The sequence below is a fragment of the Chelonia mydas genome, chromosome 6 (genome assembly GCF_015237465.2).
Source record: "Chelonia mydas isolate rCheMyd1 chromosome 6, rCheMyd1.pri.v2, whole genome shotgun sequence".
Lineage (NCBI taxonomy): Eukaryota > Metazoa > Chordata > Testudines > Cheloniidae > Chelonia > Chelonia mydas.
The window spans coordinates 53,476,379-53,493,636 of NC_051246.2; the positions used below are offsets into that span (position 1 = coordinate 53,476,379).

Genomic DNA, 17,258 nt, shown 5'->3' on the forward strand with positions numbered 1-17,258 from the left:
ACATCTGGCAACCATTTGAAAGGTCTGTTAGAAAAGAATCCACAGCTCAGAGACTGAGAGGAATGACCAGATATTCAGTTTGGGCAATGGAAATAATTGAATAATGAAGATATATAGAGGTTCGTGTGTGTGTGTTTACTTTTACTTAATCATACAGTTCGGCCAGGGTGGAGACTAGAAGGATAATTAATAAGATGATTTCATATGTATTTCTAAGGCCAAATTTACACTGAAGTAAGCTGGCTCAGTTCGACTGAATTCAGTGGGGTTAAGTTTGCTTCTGCTAGTTATGAATTTGACCCCCAGCAAAAAACAAGGACATGGAGTCAAGACCCCTTAGTTCTATTCTTAGTTCTGCCACTGGACTAAAGTAGTATAGTGGCTAAGTTGCTGAACTGCTGTACGCCTCAGTTTACCCTGCTGTAAAAAATATTAATATTACCTTCTACAGAGGTGTGCTATGATGTTTAACTAAAGCATTTTTTAGAAACTAGTTTGAACGTCATAACAGAAGTACAAAGTACTGCATTACTATAATCATTTTATCATTAGCACTGCAAAAAAAGATTTTACATTTTAAAAAAAGAAAAAGGAAATTCATCTATTGGCATGAGAAACCACTGGAGCGTACTCTAATACAGTCCAGAGGAGAATCATAAACACAATTACTCAAATTGTCTTACTAGCCGCATACCCACCATGCACCTCTCATTGGTAAGCTTACACACTGTCTGTCATTTTCTATTCTTAGAAAGACTCTGGAGTCTGGGAATCACACAAACTGTGGCAAAACAGAAATCTAGAAGGAGGCCTCAGGGAGTCCACAGCAACCTCTCTTATCTTGTAACGGACTGGTCTTGGCAGGCTGGGGTGCCTCTTCAGGTAATCCTCAGACAACCCCAGAACTTTCCCTGGGCTAATTTAAAATGAGGGTAAATACGTCCTTATGTGAAATTTACATTTCTGTTCCTTTCTACCTTGGTTATTATTCAAGACAACAGAAGTAGCGAGCTATTGATAAAAAAAATATATAACCATATTTACAGGTTTCAGAGTAGCAGCCATGTTAGTCTGTATTCACAAAAACTCCTTTTCTGATAACCATATTTAGGACAATTGCAGAGTATCCTCTTATGATTCCAATTTTATAGTCTCAGCTCCCAATGCATTTTACACCCCCCGCCCTGCAGATGTCTCTATGGGAGCCAATGAAATGATCTATGTTTCAAGTTCCTCATTACAAGCACAGTTACAGACTTAGCAAATAACAGCCAAGTCACTTTAGTCCATGTGTCTTTTGTCTTGAGTGTAAAAACAGGATTAAAAAATAGTATAGAAAACAGTAAGACTGACCCACTGCAGAGCCTTTCTGATGTATTGTAAGCACAGTTGTACTCCATCATATGTCATTCTGAATCTGATTTTTATTTCATTGCTTTTGATATCTCTGTATTATGTTTGTGAATCAAAAATAAATGCACTTAGACCCTCATTATCCACACATTCCTACTTTATTTAAAGCTGTGCTCTATCTAGGGTAGAAAAGGCAGAAGGCCAGATTCTGATCTCAGTTACCCCAATGGTAAGCAGGAGTAATTCAGTGAAAAACCAGTGAATTCAGTTACACAGTTGGTAATTGGGAGACATGGGAGTTACATTTGATTTTCCACCCACATAACTGAGATCAGAATCCAGGCCATAACTTTACATATATATAGAAGAGTGGGCTAAAGAGGAAATTTATGTATTACACACACACACACACACACTGGTCTCTCATACCAGTTTTACAGTAGTGTAACTTTAAGTCAAATTCTTCTTACATTTACGTAGTGCTGTTCCCATTGAAGTCAATGAAAGTTGCATTGAAGTCAATGAAAGTTGCATGGCTGTAACTGAGAAGAGAATTTGGCCTACTGATTTCAGTGCAGTTACTCCTGGTATATAGAGGCTTAAATTAGAATCAGGGCATGATTCTGCAGCACTTTTTGGACCTGATTCGCCACTGGCACCATTCCTCTTTTACACTATTACTCTATTAAATTCAATAGTTAAAATAGTTAAAAACTAGATTTTAACTGACAGACAAACATTTTGGTGTCTGCTCACTTAACTTAGTTTCCCATGGATGGATAATTTTCTAAATATTTCTCTTTCCAATGTTCTGGATGACTCAAACCTTTGGATTATTAATATCAAATTCCATGACAAATGTGTTTGAAAAGCAGGGAGTTTTAACGCAGATCATGCACTAAACTCTTTGTTCTAATTATACCTCCCAAGTGACCTCTTTGGAAAGAGAAAGCAAAGAGGAAGCTAATATCTCCTACCATATTAAATCACTTTTGCGTTTCACAGAAGAACTACTACAAAATATTTTGTTAGAGAAACAAATATTCCGTCTCATTTTGCAAAGAGCTTATTCTGGTGATAGATTAGAATAACACCTGGTGCTACTCAGTGTGAGTAAGGGTATCAGGATCTGGCCTTTTATATTTAAAAAGTTACATGTCATGTGGCAGGCTCGTCTCAAAATGCAGCAAAATGTTGGACACAGAAACTCTATAAAATATGGTGCCAACTGAATAAATCCAATACTGAGAAGCAAAGTAGAAACCCCCTTGGTCTAATTGTGCTAAAATAGTTTGAATCACTATTTTCATTCTAAATATATGTATCATGTGGTGTATGTGTAACTGTGACAGGTGTCGGTCGGTCCTCCGAGCCCCTAGGGGCGATGGAGAGCAATGGTCTCTGTGGCAGGCCTCGGCCCCACCTCCCGGGCATTGGGGAATTAGCGGGGAGGTGCGCCGGCCGGAGTCAGTAGTGCGCCCCTCAGGCAGGGGAGCGCCGGCACGAGTCAGTAGCGCTCCCCTCAGGCAGGGGAGCGCCGGGGTAGGGGAACGCAGGCCCACCCAACTCCACTGCATTCCAGCCCAGGGCCCTGACAGTGGCGGGAGGCGAAGGTCCCGCCGCTTGGTCAGCGGGACAATCCGCACCCGCTGACCAAACACACCCACCCCACGGTGTAGTTGGGCCCCTGGGCTACTTCCTACCCGGTCTCTCTCAAGCGGGTCGCTCCGGTCCCTCCATCTCCTCTGGGTAATCCGCTGCGGGCAGCCCCGGTTCCTCCGGGTAATCCGCTGCGGGCAGCCCCGGTTGCCACAGGCCTTCCCCCCGGTAAGGCTCCTCCTTGCCCAGGGGTTCGCCTGGGTCAGCAGCAGGATTGCGAGGGAGCAGCCGGCAGCCTGTGTCTGTCTCCCTCCCTGGTGCTCTCTTCACTGGGCAGAGGGCCCCGCCCTTTGTACTTCCTGTCCCACCCTTCCGGGGATTGGCGGAAGCTTGGGCTGGCCCCGCCCACTCAGGCCCAGAGGGTGGCGCTTTACCCTCTGGTTCGGAGGGGAGCCACCCTGGCTCCCTACATACCCCACCCCTCAAATCCAGCTCCCGATCTTCGGAGCTGGCGTCCTCACCTTCTCCGAGGCAGGATAGGAAATCCCCATTGGCGTTGTCTCGTCCTGCCCGATGGTGGATCGTGAAGGCATAGGGCTGCAGAGCGAGATACCGTCGCATCAGCCTGGCATTGTTGTCCTTCATCTTACTGAGCCATTTCAGGGGTGCGTGGTCCGTAACCAATATAAAGGGGGCCCCAAGGAGGTAGTAACGGAGAGCCTCAACTGCTCACTTAACGGCCAAGGCCTCTTTCTCCACGACGGAGTATTTCCGTTCTCTGGAGAACAGCTTCCGACTGAGGTAAACAATCAGGTGTTCCTCCCCATCCACCTCCTGAGAGAGGACCGCCCCAAGCCCAACGCCGGAGGCATCGGTCTGGACAATAAAGTCACGATGAAAGTCGGGGCTGAAGAGTATTGGATCGCTACACAGCTGTTTTTTGATGGTTCGAAAGGCCATCTCGCACTCGTTGGACCAATGCACCCGGCGAGGACTGTCCTTGGTCAAGAGCTCCGTTAGCGGGGCTGTAGTGCTTGCAAAGTGGGGTACAAACCGCTGGTAATAACCAGCTAAGCCCAAAAATTGACGTACTTGCCTCTTAGTGGTCGGCACCGGACATTCCTGGAGTGCTTGGACCTTCCCGATGAGGGGGCAGACTTGTCCGCGGCCCAAGGTGTACCCCAGGTAAGTGGTTTCCTCCCGCCCGATTCGGCATTTTTTCGGGTTGGCCGTCAGCCCGGCTGCGCGGAGGTCCCGGAGGACTGCCGCTACTTGGTTAAGATGCTCCTCCCAGTTATTGCCATAGATGACCACATCGTCCAGGTAGGCCGCCGCGTATTTCGTGTGTGGTTGCAACACCCGGTCCATCAAACGCTGGAAGGTTGCCGGGGCCCCATGTAGGCGAAAGGCATCCGGGTGAAATGGTACAACCCTGAAGGGGTGGGAAACGCGGTCTTTTCCTTGGACCGAGGATCCAAGGGGATCTGCCAATACCCTTTGGTGAGATCTAACGTGATGATATAACAGGCCTCCCCGAGCCGGTCGAGGAGCTCATCGACGCGGGGCATCGGATAGGCGTCAAATTTTGAGATGGCGTTGACCCTCCGGAAGTCAATGCAAAACCGCCAGCTCCCATCGGGCTTCGGTACGAGGACGACGGGGCTCCGCCACTCACTCTGGGAGGGCTCAATAACACCCAGTTCCAACATCGCCTGGACTTCCTCCTCTACGGCCTCCCGCATTCGCCTCGGCAATGGCCGGGCTGCCTCTCGGACCACCACCCCGGGTTCCGTCTGGATCACATGGTAGGTGAGCGTCGTCCGCCCGGGTTTTGTGGTGAATGTCTTGGGGAACGCCCTCACTAAGCAGAGTGCCTGTTCTCGCTGCTCGACGGTGAGGGTCTCTGCTAGCTGGGGTTCACCATCATCCGACTCTTCGGGTGGTTGGGGCCCCAGTTCCGGTTCGGGGGGATATGGGGCCACCATGAGCCCTTCCCAGTCCTGCCAAGGTTTTAAGAGGTTCACATGATAAATCTGTTTTTCCTTACGGCGACCAGGTTGCCGAATCTCATAGGTTACTGGCCCTACCTGGCGGAGGACCTCATACGGACCCTGCCAGCGGGCAAAAAGCTTTGATTCCTCCAAGGGGAGCAGGAGGAGTACTCGGTCCCGTGGCCCGAATGATCGAGCCTGGGCGCTCCGGTTGTAGTGTTGCTCCTGGGCTCTTTGGGCGGTGTTTAAGTTCTCCCTCGCGAGCTCGCCCGCCCGCGCCAGCCGCCCCTGCAGTTGTAAGACATATTGCAAGAGACCCTGTGTTGCGGACGGGTTGTGTTCCCAAGTCTCTCTCAGGAGGTCCAACACCCCGCGGGGTCGCCGCCCATAGAGGAGCTCGAACGGGGAGAACTTCGTGGACGCCTGTGGGACTTCTCAAATCGCCAGCAGTAAAGGAGGGAGCAGCTGGTCCCACTGGCGGAGATCCTGGGTGGGGAAACGCCGCAACATCCCCTTCAGGGTCCGGTTGAACCGCTCGACCAATCCGTTAGTCTGGGGATGGTAGACCGAGGTCTGCAATTTCTTAATCCCCAATAGGGCACATACCTGGCGGAACAGCTTAGATGTGAAGTTGGTCCCTTGATCAGTGAGGATCTCCCGTGGGAGGCCCACCCTTGCGAAGATCTTCACGAGCTCCGCAGCGATAGTGCGGGCGGTGATACTTCTTAAGGGGATGGCCTCTGGGAAGCGGGTGGCGTAGTCCATCAGGACGAGGATGTATTGATGGCCTGCCTTGCTTTTTGGGAAGGGCCCGACCAGGTCCATTGCTACCCGCTCAAATGGCACACCTATGACTGGTAACAGGACCAGAGGGGCCTTCCGTACCCCGGCTGGGGCTGCATGTTGGCAGTCCGGGCACGACGCACAATACTCCTTTACCTCACGGTGGACGCCAAGCCAGAAGAACCTGGCCAGGACCCTGGCCACAGTTTTTTCCTGCCCTAAATGGCCAGCAGCCGGGATGTCATGTGCAAGCTTCAGGACAGCCCGACGATGGATGCGGGGGACCACGAGTTGGGTCCGGACCTCTTGGGTCTGGGGGTTGCGGTCAAGGCAGTAGAGCCGCTCGTGGTTGAGTTCAAACCTGGGCCACTGGGCGGTGCGCTGTGCCTCCACGACCTCACCATCCACCCGGGCCAACTGCTCGTAGGCAAACTGGAGCGTAGGATCCTCCCTTTGATCTCGGCTAAAGTATAACTAGGTCAGGAGGGGGACCCGCCATTTCCAGGCCCTCCTGCCCAGGGGTGGGGCCTGGTTCCGCTCCAGGGTCGGAGCTCGAGTCAGGTCCTGTCCCCTTCTCAGGCGGGCCTCCCTCGAACGCCTCTTTGGTGGGTAGGGATTGGAGCACCTCGACGAAGTCTGGCCAGTCCCGGCCCAGGATCACTGGATAGGCGAGGGATGACGCCACCGCCACAATCATTAGCTGCGTTACTCCATGCACCGTCATGGGGACCCGCACCGTGGGGTACGATATTACATCTCTGTGGATGCACTGAATCCGCACTTCCCCGACGGTCCGCTGGGGGTCCGAGAAGAGCACCTGGCAGACAAGCCCACAGCCCGAATCGACTAGACCCACCATGGGGACCCCGGCGACTTCCATGGGGGGCTGTCAGTTTGGCCACGGAGGGCAGACGGACCCGTCGCTCGCCGGCGCGCACCAGGCCAAAGTTGCAGTCCATTGCAGGACAGCCCCGTTGCAAATGTCCATACTCGCCACATCGAAAACAAGGTCCTACCTCTGGGCGTGCCGGCTGCATGGGGGCACCAGTGGGGCCGCAGAGAGGGATGGGGCCTGGTGGTCGGGTTAAGCGTCCAGGGCCGGAATGTGGTGCTGACTCGGGCCGTCGGGAAAACTCGGTCCTGCCGCCTTCTGGTCGTCGGGTACGGTGGGGTGCGTTGGTTTGGGAGGTGGGCCCCCTCCGTTCAAGTTTCTGTGCATTGGGTCCAGGGTTTGAGGGGCGGGCGGCCGGTCCTATCGGGGCCTCAGCCTCGAGAAAGTCCTCCATAAGCGTGACGGCCGAGCTCAGACTTTGGGGCCGGTGCCTTAACACCCAAGCCCTCCCCTGGGGTGGGAGGATGTGCACGAATTGCTCGAGGATGACCTGTTCGGTCACCTCAGCCGCAGTTCGGCGCTCGGGTTGGAGCCATCGGGTACCCGCGTCCTTCAGTTCCTGGGCCATTGCCTGGGGTCTCGCACCCGGTGGGTAGACCTTTTCCCGAAACCGTCGCCGAAAGGTTTCCGGGGTAATGTCGAAGGCATCCAAGATAGCCGCTTTCACTCGAGCATAAACGCGGGCCTCATCATCTGGGAGCCCATGATAAGCCTTCTGGGCTAGCCCCGTCAGATACGGGGCGAGGAGTGTTGCCCATTGGTCAGGCGCCCAACCAGCCACTGAGGCCACCCGCTCAAAAGTCACTAGGTTGGCTTCCGGGTCATCCTCAGGCCCCATCTTGGCCAGACGGATCGGTGGGGTGGGAGGGGTCGGGGTGGGGTGGTTGCCCGCTCCGGTTGAGCGCCACCATGGCCCGACCACAGGGTTGCAAGCTGCTGGAAGCACTGGGTTTGTTGTTCCTGGTGCTGAGCCCCCATGGTTTGGAGCAACTGCTGCTGGTGGGCGCCCAGCTGTTGCACGAGTTGGTGCTGCTGCTGTTGCTGGCTCTCAGCTAGGAACTTAATAAGCCTTTCTATCTCCATCTTTCCAGTAGGGGAGCTTCAGAGGCGCCCTCGCACTCACCCCTTTCGGCAGGGGTTGGGATCGCCTGCCCGCATTCTCCACCACTTGTGACAGGTGTCGGTCAGTCCGCCGAGCCCCTAGGGGCGATGGAGAGCAATGGTCTCTGTGGCAGGCCTCGGCCCCACCTCCCAGGCGTTGGGGAATTAGTGGGGAAGTGCGCCGGCTGGAGTCAGTAGCGCGCCCCTCAGGCAGGGGAGCACCGGGGTAGGGGAACGCAGGCCCACCCAACTCCACTGCGTTCCAGCCCAGGGCCCTGACAGTGGCGGGAGGCGAAGGTCCCGCCGCTGGGTCAGCGGGGCAATCCGCACCCGCTGACCAAACACACCCACCCCACGGTGTAGTTGGGCCCCTGGGCTACTTCCTACCCGGTCTCTCTCAGGCGGGTCGCTCCGGTCCCTCCATCTCCTCCGGGTATTCTGCTGCAGGCAGCTCTTGAATCTCCATCTCCTCCGGGTAATCCGCTGCGGGCAGCCCCGGTTCCTCCGGGTATTCAGCAGCCGGCAGCCCTGGTTGCCACAGGCCTTCCCCCCGGTAAGGCTCCTCCTTGCCCAGGGGTTCACCTAGGTCAGCAGCAGGATTGCGAGGGAGCAGCCGGCAGCCTGTGTCTGTCTCCCTCCCTGGTGCTTTCTTCACTGGGCAGAGGGCCCCGCCCTTTGTACTTCCTGTCCCACCCTTCCCCTTCCGGGGATTGGCGGAAGCTTGGGCTGGCCCCGCCCACTCAGGCCCAGAGGGTGGCGCTTTACCCTCTGGTTCGGAGGGGAGCCACCCTGGCTCCCTACAGTAACTGTATTTCATAACTCACTGACCAGTGCAGTTGCTTCCATCTTGTAAAGCTAATAACTTTCAGTTTTCTGACACATGAAAGGAAAGCCCAGTGCATTTTTGAAAGCATAGAACACTGTGCAGAAAGCAAACTAAGCCAGCTTTTCATCCATAACCCTTGTTTCTGCTTATTCCAAACTGCAGCTCGAGTATTAACTATTCTAAAAAATATACCCTATGGTTGCTCCTTCTCCAGAGGTAAAGCTGAAGCTGCTAGAATGCTGCAGGAAGAACAGTAATAAGGCAAAATCTGCCATTCAGAATAATGGCGGAGTTTAATCAATTCATCAAGCACTAAGATGACATTTTAGTAAAGCAACCCATCTGTCTACCACATCCCTAAAAGGTCACAGTCTAGGGCAAACAAATAGTAAAGAATTAAGTTATCATTTTCCAGGATTCTTGTTGTACGTGATAACAGCATTTCTGATTTTCTTAGATCTAATGGGAGGAGAAATGGGTCACCTGATTATAGTCCTTGACAGAGCTGATGATAGAATCTCAGGTAAAGTGTTCAAACATGCCTAAGTGACTTAGGAACCTAAGTCCCATTGACTTTCAAATCTCTTAGGTACTTTTGAATATTTTACCCTTCCCCCAACTGAATGAATCTCATGATTTGATTCACATCTCCTGGACGGTGGGCCAGCCCACTCATAAATCTACCGAAGACGTAAGTGGAATACAAGTCTCAGGTGTATGTCCAACACATTCCCCTCCATTCCTGATCCTATTAATAAACTTTCCCAAAGACTCTTCTGGGAGAATCAAGGGATCATAGTCAGACTGGAATAAACAGTGGAACTTCCATGTAAGTTTGAGCCATCTTCCAAGCGTTGATGACAGTAATGTAAGTAGCACATCAGGTGCAAGTTATTCTGAAAATGGACAGGAGTGTGTGATACAACAGTAGAATTTGAACCATTTGTTATGGAATGGGGCCTTGATCTTGCAAAGGAAACCATTCCCATGGACAGGTCCCCATTATTAAAGTCCGGTTCGAGGCATGTGTGAACTTCAAAGAGTGCTTTGCTTTACCTTAGTTAGTTTTCTTGCCACATCCTCTCCATCTGCTTGGTGTGTATATTACACTCGTTTTGCACACCCACTGAAAGCCAAATTGGTGAAGTCATTTTCTGATCATCTCATACCAGACAGGGCCCAACAGTACCCCCTGATCAGCTGCCAATGATACTTCACTTGCATCTTTGTTTACATCACCAATGAACTTGGCCCAAGGTGCTAGATCCACAAATAGCTCAAGAGACTGCAGTAGGCATGTGTGAAAAGATACCTTGCTGATATTCTTAAATTTAAACAAATCCTAGATTTGCAATTTGGGAGATTAGCAGAATTTTCTGAATTGAAGAAAAAGCCAGTGATTTTTCCACAGAACGACATGATCTGATGTATCTGACCCTTTTTTTTTTGTTTGTTTAAGGAGACACACTCTGTCTTCATTTCACCCGTGGATGGCAACAGCAGCAACTTTTGGTACATGTAGGCTATGGAATTCACTCATGCTGAACAGTAAAATCCACCATTAAAAACTAAACTTAGAATATCACCCAAAACAAAACAGCTAATGTTTTCCTATGGCAGATGCAAACGGAATATTCACTATCCAATTATTACTGTAGAAATATTGGTGCTCCAAATAACTAGTGTGTATGTTTTAAGGACTAGAAAATGTGTGTTTGTACAGTGCCTATCAAATGGGTATTTGGTCCATGAGTAGGTGTTATAATGCAAATATAGACTTAATGCGTTGCTTGCTTTTTTTAATTGTCTCCACTAAAACTATCTAATGTCACGTTAAATCTAATAAACTTGACTAAAAAACAAACAGTAAGGGCCTCGATTGCTTTCAGTCTTGCTAATCATCATCCTTCACAACAGCCATTTGAGGCTTGTTTTAAATCAGTGTGTGTTTTCCCCATTTGTGCTGACTTGAGAAGTCAGATTGTTTACTTTTCAAATTCAAACGGCAGAATCATTCCATCTCCTATCCTCCCCTTCAATTCATTAAGGGGTCCCCTAAATCACAAATAAATGTAAGGATTTGTCAAATTTACAGATTCACACAGATTCATAGATTCGGAGGCCAGAAGATCAGGATTTCGTCTAGTCTGATCTCCTGTATAACACAGGCCACAGAACGACTCCAAAATAATTCCTGTTTGAAACCTGATTCAAAGAAAACTACTGTGGCAGCCAGTATATTTCAATGTCTTGTTGCCTTTTTAATTGAAGAGTTCCACTGTATGCTTACTTGGTTGGTTGGTTGGGTTGTTTAATGACAGAGCACCAATTAACTTTTGGAAGTAGCCTTTAGAGTTTGTAAAATATGTCACTTGAATATCATGAGTACCAGATTTCAGAGTAGCAGCCGTGTTAGTCTGTATCTGCAAAAAGAAAAGGAGTACTTGTGGCACCTTAGAGACTAACCAATTTATTTGAGCATAAGCTGATGAAGTGAGCTGTAGCTCATGAAAGCTTATGCTCAAATAAATTTGTTAGTCTGTAAGGTGCCACAAGTACTCCTTTTTTTATGAGTACCAGGGGGAGCTAGCCCATTGGGGTCCTAAACAGCAATATTCCCCCCGCCCACACACACACACACAACACATAATAAAAAGTGAATGGCAGGGGGGAGTTTATTTTTAGTGAACTTTTTCAAGGAGTTTTATTTTAAAGCCTGGCTAATCTTTGCTGTTCCATGGACAAGGCTGATCTCTTGATAAATCTTAGCTCAGATTTGTGGTGAGCTGCAAGAAGATACCAAATGGCTTTTCAATTAATCCTCCTTTACATGTACCCCACTGAAGAGAAGACCTATTGTAAATGAACTACAAAAAGTCAGCTAGAATGATTGTGACACTTCCCTGTTGAAGATTCTAGTGTAATCTTAATAGTGTCTGGAGGAGGGGGGCTTCACACAGCTGTGTTTTTCTTAGTTTGTTTCTCTCTCTTTCTTGGGGTATTTTTAGACTCATGAGGAAGAAACAAATTCACACAACTCTGCCTGTAATTACTCACTGTATTTTAAGGAGGTAGAACTCACACCTGTCTCTAGTTTTCTTGCATTAGGCATGAGATTTTGTTTCCTTTATCTTAGCCTATATAACTACCAAAGGTCTCTTTTCTCAGCTATTGAAGAGGAGATGGACTTATGGCAGATTTATGGGCAGCCATTGATATTATATTGTGTTATAATGTATGAGAGAGGCTCCCTGGCAAAGGGTGGGCCCCTATAGATTGGAAGATTAATACTAAATCATTCATATTGTTTAAAGCCTCTCTATTTGACTCTATGCCCCGTTGGATAGAGCGGTTCCACAGACTTCCACAGCGGTTCCACAGACTGAGAATATGCTGTATGGAGACTTATTTCCTTTTATTTTTCTGCTCTCAATCTTCCTGCCATTAATTCTGAGTGCTCTCTTCCCTTGTACTGCAAGAAAGCCTGATCACTATTCACTGCACGCACCAGGGAGCAGTTTCCTTGCCCCAATCCACTTCCTTTGTGCTGATTTGATGGCACAAAGGGAGCGGACATTAGTCACATCCCCCTGGAGACCCCATGCTAGCTACTCTCCCTGAAGCTCCCAGTGCAGTGGGCATGCTGGAAGCAGAGAAGGGCATGTTAAGATCAAGGAGAGGTGTGGAGGATGAATAGCCAGAGTGGGCAGTGCTCTTCTATCCTCAGCTGGCAGACAGCCCTTAAGGATTATTACTAGTGCAAGTTAGAGAAGCCAGGGTTGGTAGAGCCTCAGCCAAGAAGCTATAACAGGCTCCCTCCCAGGCCCCTCCCTGCTTCACCGAGCATCAACTCAGTGAGGCAGAGAACCTGGCCCTACAATCTTAAATATCTATAAAAGGCTCAATTCTGCAACTCTTATTTATGCACGTAGCCCTGTTGGCTTCAATGGGACTGCTTGTGAGAGTGTCAGGAATCGGGGCCTGCAGCAGAGCTAGTCTCCAGGAAGCCTCATCAGTACAGCTGTCCTACAGCAGACTGGCCACACCACCTGATTGGCAGCAGGGGCAAGCAGGCCAGCTCTTAAGCCAGCAGGAGAAGCAGCTTGATGGTTTCTCAATGCTCTCACCCACCACTGTGCATGTTCCTGCATTACCTTGTTCCTTCTGCTCCTGCCTTGCACCCAGCCTTGCAGCTGTCCTACCCTTGCCTTAAACTCCTCCTTGCCTGCTACCCTGCCCACTCCAGTTACTGACCTCCAGTTTGACCCTCACCTCTGGCTCTTGACTACAGATTCCAGCTTGACCCTGGGCTCTGGTTCTCAGTTTCTGCCTTCAGGTTTTACCCTTGGTTTTGGCTCTGGCTGCCCACTCTGGCCACTTGGCTACACCACTCTCATCCCGGTCAGATGACAGAGAGCAAACTTTGCACAATTGGGCTATAACTCTTCTCTTATATGCTACATAATCCCAGCATTTTCATCTTCATTTCAGAGACAGAGATACAAATACCTACAAGAAAAGACTGCAGACTTTACAATTTTTCCTAAAATGAGACACGAATCTGCTGCTAAGCATGGGATGTTTGTTGAATTACAGGGCAGTTGAGTGCCTTGTAAATACAAGCAACTATCTCAGTGATACTCCACTAGAGCTCATAAATGAGACTGTAGTGGTAGTGTTTTTGTCCTATTTTGGGCATGAATTTCAGGTCTTAGATTCCTGGCAGCAAGTCATACTGAATTGAAGGGGAAGTCAGCTTGCTGATTATGGTAGGATTTAACTCCTGCCAGTCTGTGCAAAGAGAACCATGGATAAAGTTGTTGGAACAACAGATGACTTGGCTGCCTGCTAACTGGAAAAGAGGAAAAGATCTGAAAGTTAGTAATAGGAATGGGTGGAAAATATCAGCAAGAAGAGGAATTATTTTTGCTAGAAAGATAGCCCCTAGAGCTTGCAGTAATTCACTATTTATCTCATTCATGTGAAGCAAAGAATGTATGCAAAAAAAAATTGTACTAATCACATCAGCTGAGAGACCTGGCCCGTTCCCATTCACCTACATATTGTTGCATTAGAAAGATTTCTGGAGCATTAGCCAGCCAGCCATCCTTTAGACCCATTACATCAGGCCCCCTGGGCTTTGCATGGTAATAATGATAGAAGAGCTGAGAAAAAATTCCATGCTCCAAAACCCCAAAGGCATTTCCTGAGTATTTTATTGCATTTCTTGCTATTTGATTGGTAATGTTTCCTTTTACAGTGATGAGGAAGAGGGAGTTGTCTGTTATTTCTGAATCATGATTACTTCTGCCTTTACTGAGCAGTTAAAACATCCCCTAATGGCAGTGTAAAGGTTTGGACTCAGCCCTGCAGCACCTACTGCTGGTTGTTGTCAGGAATTAGCTCATCCAGTCATCAGAGTACCCTCTGCAGGCCAGTGATCCACCTTACCACCAGCCCCGATGTCCCTCCCAGGACCCAGTGCCCCTTTCTCTGGGGTGCTGCCCCCTGGCAGTACACCCACACTCTCAGGTTCTGGGTCTCCCCACCCAAGGGAACCCCCACCCTCTAACCCCACCTCACTTTGAGCTACTGCCAGTCCCCACGTAGCCCCTTATATCGGGGGCAGACTGCAGTGTATATGTCACTCATTACAGGCAAGGGGGTTTGGACCTGCTGCCTCTGCCTACCCGTGGGCTGCCTCTCCACAACCCTGCACCTATTCAGCCTGTAGTAAGGCCTGCAGCCTGGGGCTTCCAGGCCAGAGCTCCCAGCTCCTCTGGCCCTTCCCCAGCCCTGCTCCAAACTAGGTGTCCTGCTCAGCACCTTGCAGCTAGGCCCTTCTCCCTCTACAAGCAGAAGGAGACTGACTGGGCTCCTAGCTCACAGCCTCTTATAGGGGCCAGCTGGGCCAGATTGAGCTGGCCACAACTGCGGCTGCTCCCTTAATCCGGCTGGGCTTTTCCCCACAGCCTCAGCCCTCTCCCCGGGCTTCCTTCAGCCCTGTCTGGGCTGGAGCGGGTAACCACCCCACTACAAGTAGCCTGAGTGCGGGTATGATAAATCGCACACACTGCTCACATGTTGAGTCTTTTTTATCCCCATTGTTTAGTATCCATTGACATATGGTTCAGGATCTCCCATGGTCCTAGCCATTAGGACACATTTACCTCAGACTGGCAATCCGAGCCTTTTTCATGCACATAGTGCTAAGAGACATACTTTTCCTCCTGGAACAAAGCTGGCCTTTTGAAAGTGCTCAGACATCATAGCGATGAGCATAGACTATGCAGGTGGATAGGTGATCCTTCTCCATCAGTTGTGCTGTGCCCACTGAGTGTATCCCAAAAATATCCCAAAAACATTCCAGATTTTAAAGCCAGTTAGACTACCCATCTCCTATGGAGAACTAATGAGAGGAGGTGGGCTCCTAACTTCCATTGTGCCCTTGAAAATCACCCCCCAATGAAATAAGAGATAAAACAGACACACGTTAGGCCATCTAGGCCATCACACATGACAATCTAGGATCGTTCCCTATAATATAGTTGAGTGATTTGGCCAGTCCACTGTTAAAGGATGAAGTAATGGATCTTCTACTATTTTCCCTGGGAAACTATGCCACAGCCTAATGAATCTCATCATTAATAAATAAATACAGCCATTCATTAGGAATTTTTTCTGGATACTCAACCTAATTTCTACTTTGTTTCATTCTATCTCACTATTCCTAATTATATCTCCTTGGATAAAGCTAATTAATTCCTTTCCCTCCTTGGAATTGAAAATGCATGTTTAACTCTGGAGTTCTATATCTCAGGATGCTGCCCAAATATTAGTGGAAAATCCTGTGCTAAGCACATATACTCCATGATTCTCAGATATTTAAAACTTCACACAAACTTATTGAGTTTTCTCCCCCTTGCCTCCAGTAAAGATAGATAACAACCCTGCTTTGCTCTCTTATTTTGGTGGACTAATATAGAAAACTTCCCCATACTTGCGTATGCAAAACTCTCCCTCTACCTTTCAGTGTCTCCAAGTAGCCAGCTGTTGTGATACCCTGTATATTCTAGGTCAGTTGCTGGGGTTATTTTGGTTTTTATCAAATATTGAATTCCTATAGTATTCTCAGCAATGGGAACACACATTCCTTTCTGTCAGGGTGCAGTGAAGTATGAGCTGACTTGAATGACTGTCAGCAAGGCCGCCTGCGCTTCAGTTTGTCTTTTTGATGAGCAATGCACCAGGTGGGTGCCTCTGCAAAGCAATGGCTGTTACCTCTCTGCTTCCCCTGTTTCATTTTTTCAGTGTGCTCATTAAAGTCCTATGATGGGCAACTGAGCAGATATAGTTCATGACTGTTTGGCTGATGAGGAAGCATCACCTGCCCTAGACCCCCAGCACTCTTTTTCCATCCAAGTACATCAAACCTGTCTTTGATCTTGTTCCTGCATAGTAATGCCCATCTGGAGTGTAAAGAGAGCTAGAGGAGAGCTGTGGGGAAAATCTGCATCCTCAAGTTTATAAAACTCTTTGTCAACATATGATGAAGCTTGAGCATATGCACCATCACCGTATGGAAAGCTAGGCGTGGAAGCACTCTCTCTATGAGCACCATGTAACAGACGTAGAATCAAGATATCACCAGGAAATGGAATTGGTCTAGTGTAGTCAGGTTCAGCTCCCCTAGACTTCAGTCAAGTTGCACCTTCCCAAACCAAGCCTGATTTTATCCCCAAAACCTAAGTAGCTCCAAACCTAAATCCACAAAGAATAAAGATAGAGCTAGTTGCACCCTGTACCATACTGAATTACCAGTTCTTGAAGGGAAATAAAGCTCTGTGCTAGAAAGGTCCCCTTCATGATCCTAACCAGGACCTTGAAGAACACAAATAATGAAAGACCCCGAAGAACGCATCCCAAATTTAACATGAGAACATTTTGGGGGCTGTATTAGTTCCAGTCAGATAATCAGTAAAACTATTGACATTCATTAAATCATCCACTTCTTTGCAGCAATAGTCAGCCTTAGGGCCAAATTTTGCCCTTTTATACTTGAGCATAACTACAATTGACTTCATTGGGATTTGCATCCACTTATGCCAAAGTTGAATTTGGTCCCTAATGTATTAATTAAAGGCCTTCAGTTACCTAAGGCACAAGTATAATACCCTCACAGACTGAGGCAAGCAGCATATGTTGTTATCTATAAATTCCTTAAGTCAAACTTAAATGAACTCCATGTTCCTCTTTAAGAACAAATGTTCAATATTTTCTCCAATAATTTGAAAATGTTACTGTGACAGGAGCCATCAATGAAACACTTCAGTGTAGATAAGAAAAGACTCAGTGCAAAGACAAATTGGCTAATCAGAGAAACCTATTGTCCACAACTCTGAGAACTCAGTGAAGAAGGATCAGGCTTCGTAATGAAGCCGATGAAGTGAGCTGTAGCTCATGAAAGCTTATGCTCAAATACATTTGTTAGTCTCTAAGGTGCCACAAGTACTCCTTTTCTTTATAATGTTTTAAAGGAAGCCTACAGTATTCAGTCACTCACATCTTTTGAAAAGCTTAACATTCTGATATCCAGTTTTGTAGGTCTTGTAGGAATAGTTCTGGACCTTCCAGGACAACTGGATAATGTGTCTGCGATAACAGAACAAACTTACATGATTTTAAAGGTAAGGATAAGGCCTGCCCTCAGAGC

General features: G+C 48.4%; 1 protein-coding gene across 2 annotated transcripts in view; it reads right to left on the reverse strand.

Moving 5' to 3' along the window:
* Positions 1–17,258, reverse strand: part of SLC1A2 (solute carrier family 1 member 2) — a 120,775-nt gene that overhangs the window by 82,999 nt on the left and 20,518 nt on the right. The window lies entirely within an intron of this gene.